Source organism: Mytilus californianus, unplaced genomic scaffold (assembly GCF_021869535.1).
Source record: "Mytilus californianus isolate M0D057914Y unplaced genomic scaffold, xbMytCali1.0.p SCAF_3, whole genome shotgun sequence".
In the NCBI taxonomy this organism is placed as follows: domain Eukaryota; kingdom Metazoa; phylum Mollusca; class Bivalvia; order Mytilida; family Mytilidae; genus Mytilus; species Mytilus californianus.
The window spans coordinates 16,220,237-16,227,999 of record NW_026262679.1 but is presented as its reverse complement, the minus strand read 5'-3'; the positions used below and the strand labels follow the sequence as shown (position 1 = coordinate 16,227,999).

General features: G+C 34.5%; 1 long non-coding RNA gene across 3 annotated transcripts; it reads right to left on the bottom strand.

The window, feature by feature from the left end:
• Nucleotides 1–1,561: 1,561 nt before the first annotated feature.
• LOC127734005 (uncharacterized) lies at nucleotides 1,562–6,117 on the bottom strand. 3 transcript variants are annotated; one of them, XR_007997340.1, is made up of 3 exons: nucleotides 5,939–6,117; nucleotides 5,504–5,552; nucleotides 1,562–5,307 (listed from the first exon to the last, which is right to left on the bottom strand). It is a non-coding gene; the product is annotated as an uncharacterized LOC127734005 (long non-coding RNA). The 3 variants fall into 3 exon arrangements; XR_007997338.1 differs by lacking the exon at nucleotides 5,504–5,552 and adding an exon at nucleotides 5,406–5,454; XR_007997339.1 differs by lacking the exon at nucleotides 5,939–6,117 and adding an exon at nucleotides 5,770–5,927.
• Nucleotides 6,118–7,763: the final 1,646 nt, after the last annotated feature.

Sequence of the window (7,763 nt, the reverse complement as noted above, 5' to 3'; positions counted from 1 at the left end):
GTGTACATAGTGGTCAATTTAATCGGTCATAAATTTCCTATCTTGTTTACATGATAGGTTGAAGTGGATGGTCATTTTCCTGATGATTATTTGTATACTCGAGAATACTGATAGTAATTCTGATCAATATGAAAATATGAACATAAGGAAAAGCGACACAAAAATATATAGAGGTCAACATATAGTCTTCAACAAGAGTCAATGCAATTAAATCGCTCAATGTAAAAAAAATATCCTCGAAATCATACCAAATATCTGCCATCAGAACCTAATTCCCAAAATGTAAAAATTGAAAGAAAATGATATATAACAAAAGACATTCACTGACGAGTATGTGCACATGATCAATGAAAAGTCTGCAACTATTAGTTAAACTAGATGTTTAATAAAAAGTATCCATGCACAGATATATATACTCCATGTGTCTTCTTTTTCTTCTTCTTATTCTGATTCTGTATAAAAAAAACTGTTGGACTCTTTAATCTTGCTCCCAATGTTTTAAACCTTTTCTTGTCGTTTTAAGTTATTTCATTTTTTTAGTAACTCGCAATACGTAAGACACAACAATAAACTTCCAGAGGAACTGAATTCCATCTCCCCCGGTATGTGTGTACATTTTTTTCTCTTATCTATGCATAAAACATGACAGTATAATGTGCTGAAAAAGTACTTTATAAACTTCATTCGTCATTTAAACTCATCTTAAATAGACCTTTCTATTGACTTTGAACAAAATACATATCTTTGGTTGTTTTATTATAAAGTAATAAAATGCTTTCAGCTACATCTGCGTATAAAATTGATTCCAAAAGGGAATGTCTGATCTATTTAACAAGTAAACATCATTATACAAACGAGACTGTTGTTAAAACCTTCTCTTGTTAACAGTAATTCACCCATAATTGTATTACAGGTACCCTTTTCTCCTGAATCATGCTGTGAAACAAATCTATTTCTTCTCATAGAGACCCAGTAATAATTTATCAAATAATTGAATTCAAATCCGTCCATCTTTTCATTAGTGTTTTAACACAAAGTGTAATTTATTTCATTTAGCCTTCCGTGTACGTTATGTCGAAGTTGATTGAGAAGATTCGCGGTTCGTAGTTATGATGGATAAAAATTGACATATTTGACATAACTGTATTTCCTTTTGAACCTTTTGCATTACAGAATTCTCGATAGAGTAATCAGGTTTCCGGGACAGTTCTCCTGTTTATAGTCATAATTCCAAATGTTCCATGCAGGAATTAGTGATGGTCAGTTATCAAATTTCTGATAATATCGAATTTGACGGAGATGTCGAGAGAGGCCACTACCGTTATCGTATAGAGGGCAGACAAACGATCTTAGAAATGCGATGAATTTATGAACAGTTTTATTGTAATTCGATCATATATATTCACATTAATATCACTCAAAGTACCAACAAAGCCTTTTGGTTAATTAGGACAGATGACCTTTCACCCCATTGAAACATACATCATATGTGGAAATTACGTACAATAAATGTCAAAAGGGATAAAACAATCATAACTTTTCACCAAAATTGCACGTTTTGACAGAAATATATCATTTTAATCGTTTTATAACACTCTAAGTAATAAAATGTTAAAATTGAATTTCAGCACCGTGTGTATTTCATTACAACTTGATATGTCTATGAGTTTTAAATCTAACTTGAGTAAATTCATTAATGAAAAACATTTGCGACTCAGATCTTAAATACTCTAAATTTTCAGTAAATTTTGCATGATGGTAAATTATCTGGATTATGTTATTATTAAAGTAACATTTACCATTTTTTTCAACCTACTATAATTTCCTGATTTGAGATAGATACATATAACTGCTATCCTTCATGGATATAACTTTTTACTTTAATTTGTTGATACATTAAAAAAAAAAAAAATTGGGGTGGCTTTATTTTTAAAACTAAAATGCATGGTTTTGAGAAAAATATCCCTTAAACGCGTGAGAATGTTACAGATTTTTGTCAAATAATTCGGCGAAGTTTTGTATCCTTACCGATCACACATGCACTTATAACAATTGAAGAATTGCAAGTGAAAATGGAGAACGCTGAGATATTCTGTAAGTTATAAAGAAAGACATTTTTATACAATAGCGCTGTGACTACTGGTGTGCTATTGCAAGCTTTGGACAGTGAATCTTAACATCACCTCTGTCTGACCAGTACAATACCAACATGACAAATCAAAAGGATGAAAGTAATTTCAAAACGATGTTAACAGGTTAAAGGTATTTTAATACAATCGATTACCATCACCAAAATGAACAGCCAAATTGAATTCCTACTCGCTATTATTTATGTATATGTTGCGTATGTCTGCGGCTAAACCTTTTTCTTTTCTGTTTTCTATCTTTTCTTGTTATGGATCCATATATATGTCTCTGATGAAACCAAAATACTTAAGACCATAACACCATTTTGTTACATAGAAATATGAATGGTTTCCGTTTTTTGTTTGTTTTTTTTTTTAATTCATTTATTATATCTTTTCTAAACCTAATTTCTTTTGAATTTTTTTTTTTTCTATTAATATAATAGTTTTGCAAGTAAATCATCATTTTACTATATTTTTTTTGAAAGAGGATGAATACACAATACAAGTCTATGTTAGTTCTGAAAGCTCGAATACAAAACACACATTAGCTCATCTTTTTTACTCAAAATTGTTTTTCTTTCCTATGCGGTAGATATTAAGAACATCGTTAAAGTTTTATGAAGATATTTCCACAGCAATAAATGATCATCTTTTCCCATCTTTTGTATCATCGAAACCACATAATAATCAAATTTGACTTTGAAGCCGACTCATTGTTTGATTTTAAATTTTCTCAGGATTTTCAAAAGTTTTTAAGAAATAATTGATTGTCAGAATTTTATGAATACACCTGTAATAGATTAAAATTTTGCCGTGACTCATTAAAATATTATCATCCCCAATCAAAAGCATCCTTAAGCCTTTCCCTGACCCCTGCTGGACATCAGTACTGGTCATTATTTTCGCTGGCCACTCGATGTCACGACCTTAGGGTCAACTAGTTTCCCACATATAAATTTTTATACAAAGACACCTATTTTACATCCAGCAATGTACTTCAATTCAAATTCATACTAAATTATATTTCATTGTCCGACGATGGCCTTAGCTTGACACCAAGCTCCGGACAATTCATGGTCCAGATGACCATAAAATGACCACATGCATTTTAAAGAGATATATTTCTCTTTTACTATCCAATTATTTCAATAGTATTTATAAAACTGGTGTTTTACACAAAGACAAATTGCTTTAAAATATTTTGACCAAGCAAGTGACCTGGTCAGACCTTTCTTGTTGACAATTCATCTAAGGTCAGTCCCGTTCTAAAAAAGGTGAAATTTGATAAACTGGACAACTTAATTGTTTATCTTTTCATTACCCATAGATTTTCATTCTGATAAAACAGTTTTTCGGACATCGAGGTGTGAAATGATAACATGAATGTCGATTTCATTTTAACTTGAAGTCCTAAAATCTTGATACTCCCAAATCTATCCGATCTAAATTGGAGTGAACTGCAGCTCGTCCAAGCACGGACACTCGGACTTTTTTTTTCATAGTAGTAGTTTTGTTTTACCGTTTGTTTGGTTTACAGATGGTAAAGTTTCATAGACTGTTACATATTGAATTAGCATTTTATACTTATTTTTTTAAAATAAATCCTTTTCAGCAAATTCTACTTTACGATATATTGAGGGCACAAGGAGGCTAAAAACTTCACAAAACCATTAAACTTCAAATGGGGTGGGGGGTTATGGTTTTTTCCTAAAAAAATATTCTGATCCCCAATTTGATGAAAAAGAATATTGTGGTCAAGCAGATGACAAAAAAAATATTCTGAATCCAGTTTTTCCCCATACCTTATAGTGTTATATTTTGAAAAAATAATTTGATTGATAGCGTCGAAAAACTAAAAAAAAAATTCTGACTCAGACAAAAAACCATAACCCCCCCTTTTTGAAGTTAAATGGTTGCTCCCTAATATATAAAAGTACGCCTGACGCCGGTGTCGTCTACACAAGTCTTATCAGTGGCGCTCGAATCAAAACAGTGGGAAGGCCAAATCAATTAAAAAAAAGTTTTTCCTCGTTTGCATGCATGCTAAAGTTATCTATAAATTGGGATAGATAAACCTTAGTGTTTCGAATGGTTCCAGCATTTAATGAACGGAAAACTAACAGAAAATAAATGTATTTATGATGATTGCTGGGTTTGAGATACCCAGTAGGACATGATTCTTTGACAGTCTCTTTTTCATAATGTAATACGTTTTTGTTGTGCTTGATATTACATATACCGATATCAATAATGTCGATATGCTAGAAATTGTTAAGCATGCCTTATAAAAATTTCCGCGAGGTAAAAGCAACATGTCCTCGAAAACAAGAACTGAAAAGTTCTAAAGGCGGGAACAGTGACAACACAGTAAAATTATCAACGAAATAAAATTGAAAAATGCCTTTTTAAAATTTTAAACGTCACAGCAACACTATTAAGTATAAATAAGAGAAATGAAGCCGGTGTGAGTTTTGCTTATTGTTGAAGACCGTACGGTGACCTATAATTGCTTACATCCACGTCATTTGGGTTGGATCTTATCGGCAACCATACCACAACTACTTATTTGTATACCGAATGCAACAGGTGATTTCAAGTCATTTATACAAAATATTTTGGATAAAAGAAAAGTAAAATGGATAAAAAAAGCTTATTCTTAAGCTATTGGAAACAACAGTTCTGAACAAGAACAAATCTATTTATCCTTTTTTCAAAACAGGTAGAAGATTGCAACAGGATTTAACATTTCTTGATTTGGACTAAGTGGGGTTTATATCCGCTCATATTTACAAATCGAGAAATGATTAATTCCAATTACAAAACCATTATAACATTGAGCAAGAACTGCCAATGTGTTGGCCTTGAATTAAACACTACTTGAAAATTGAGATTATAGTTTCATTTAAAAAACATGAAATAGTTAACAAATCGAGCAACTTGACGGGTGCCACTTGTGAAGCAGGATCAACTAACCTTTCCGGAGCACCTAAGATCAGTATTTAGTTTTCTGAGTAAAGTTTTGTTGAATTAGTTTGTCTTTTCGTCGTCTTTCGATGTTTGGTCGTGGTCATGTCGATGTTTGGTCGTGGTCATGTCGATGTTTGGTCGTGGTCATGTCGTTGTTTGGTCGTGGTCATGTCGATGTTTGGTCGTGGTCATGTCGTTGTTTCTCTTTGACCTGTGACTTTCGATGTTTGGTCTTGGTCATGTCGTTGTTTCTCTTTGACCTGTGAGTTTCGATGTTTGGTCGTGGTCATGTCGATGTTTCTCTTTGACCTGTGAGTTTCGATGTTTGGTCTTGGTCATGTCGTTGTTTCTCTTTGACCTGTGAGTTTCGATGTTTGGTCGTGGTCATGTCGATGTTTCTCTTTGACCTGTGAGTTTCGATGTTTGGTCGTGGTCATGTCGTTGTTTCTCTTTGACCTGTGAGTTTTGATGTTTGGTCGTGGTCATGTCGTTGTTTCTCTTTGACCTGTGAGTTTCGATGTTTGGTCGTGGTCATGTCGTTGTTTCATTTTGACCTGTGAGTTTCGATGTTTGGTCGTGGTCATGTCGTTGTTTGGTCGTGGTCATGTCGTTGTTTCTTTTTGACCTGTGAGTTTCGATGTTTGGTCGTGGTCATGTCGTTGTTCTTTTTGACCTGTGAGTTTCGATGTTTGGTCGTGGTCATGTCGAAGTTTGGTCGTGGTCATGTCGTTGTTTCTCTTTGACCTGTGAGTTTCGATGTTTGGTCGTGGTCATGTCGTTGTTTCTCTTTGACCTGTGAGTTTCGATGTTTGGTCGTGGTCATGTCGTTGTTTATCTTTGACCTGTGAGTTTCGATGTTTGGTCGTGGTCATGTCGTTGTTTCTCTTTGACCTGAGAGTTTCGATGTTTGGTCGTGGTCATGTCGTTGTTTCTCTTTGACCTGTGAGTTTCGATGTTTGGTCTTGGTCATGTCGTTGTTTCTCTTTGACCTGTGAGTTTCGATGTTTGGTCGTGGTCATGTCGATGTATCTCTTTGACCTGTGAGTTTCGATGTTTGGTCGTGGTCATGTTGTTATTTGGTCATGGTCATGTCGATGTTTGGTCGTGGTCATGTCGTTGTTTCTCTTTGACTTGTGAGTTTTGATGTTTGGTCTTGGTCATGTCGTTGTTTCTCTTTGACCTGTGAGTTTCGATGTTTGGTCGTGGTCATGTCGTTTCTCTTTGACCTGTGAGTTTCGATGTTTGGTCGTGGTCATGTTGTTATTTGGTCGTGGTCATGTTGTTGTTTGGTCGTGGTCATGTCGATGTTTGGTCGTGGTCATGTCATTGTTTCTCTTTGACCTGTGAGTTTCGATGTTTGGTCGTGGTCATGTTGTTGATTGGTCGTGGTCATGTCGATGTTTGGTCGTGGTCATGTCGATGTTTCTCTTTGACCTGTGAGTTTCGATGTTTGGTCGTGGTCATGTTGTTGTTTCTCTTTGACCTGTCAGTTTCGATGTTTGGTCGTGGTCATGTCGTTGTTTGGTCGTGGTCATGTCGATGTTTCTCTTTGACCTGTGAGTTTCGATGTTTGGTCGTGGTCATGTCGTTGTTTGGTCGTGGTCATGTCGATGTTTCTCTTTGACCTGTGAGTTTCGATGTTTGGTCTTGGTCATGTCGATGTTTCTCTTTGACCTGTGAGTTTCGATGTTTGGTCGTGGTCATGTCGATATTTCTCTTTGACCTGTGAGTTTCGATGTTTGGTCGTGGTCATGTCGTTGTTTCTCTTTGACCTGTGAGTTTCGATGTTTGGTCGTGGTCATGTCGTTGTTTCTCTTTGACCTGTGAGTTTCGATGTTTGGTCGTGGTCATGTCGTTGTTTCTCTTTGACCTGTGAGTTTTGATATTTTTTGGTATCTTTCGCTTCTTTTTCAACATGACATTTTGCTGTAATATGTAAAACGCCCATAAAAAAAATATTTGGTGGAAATGATTTTTGTTGATGCCATGTAATAATCATTTTAATCCCTGTACGTATATCCCCGTACTTCTTCGTTTAGGTCCAAGAAGAAGCATTGTAATCCCTGTACGTATATCCCCGTACTTCTTCGTTTAGGGTCAAGAAGAAGCATTGTAATCCCTGTACGTATGTCAACGTATATTTGTTCCGCCTAACAGAAGTTCCACTGGAAACTTTGTTATAAACAATGTCATAATATCTGTTCCTGTTGGCACAAATATTCTATACCATTTATTCCGTTAGGAACATTTACTGTTGTATTTATTCCAGTGGAAATAATATTCCAGAATATTGTTTCTATTTGGAACTTATATTATGAAGGAACCTCTATTCCGTGACACGTATATCCCCGTACTTCTTCGTTTAGGGCCAAGAAGAAAAAACAAATATATGTACATTTATCTACTGCTTTATTTCATATGCTCAACTTTTCAATATTCAATAGTTGATGGGACTAATATATATATAGTGGTTGGATACCAGAGGGAATGTAAGCATGTAACACTTTTACAAATTAAGCTGAAATTACAGTATCTCAAAACGTTTTATATTCAATAGAATTTAAAATAAGATGTTGTTGGATTAGATATAAAAAGGAAACACGTGAGGAATAAAATTATTTACATTTAAATGTAATTACAATATTCTTTCTCAAGTTGTCAATTTAA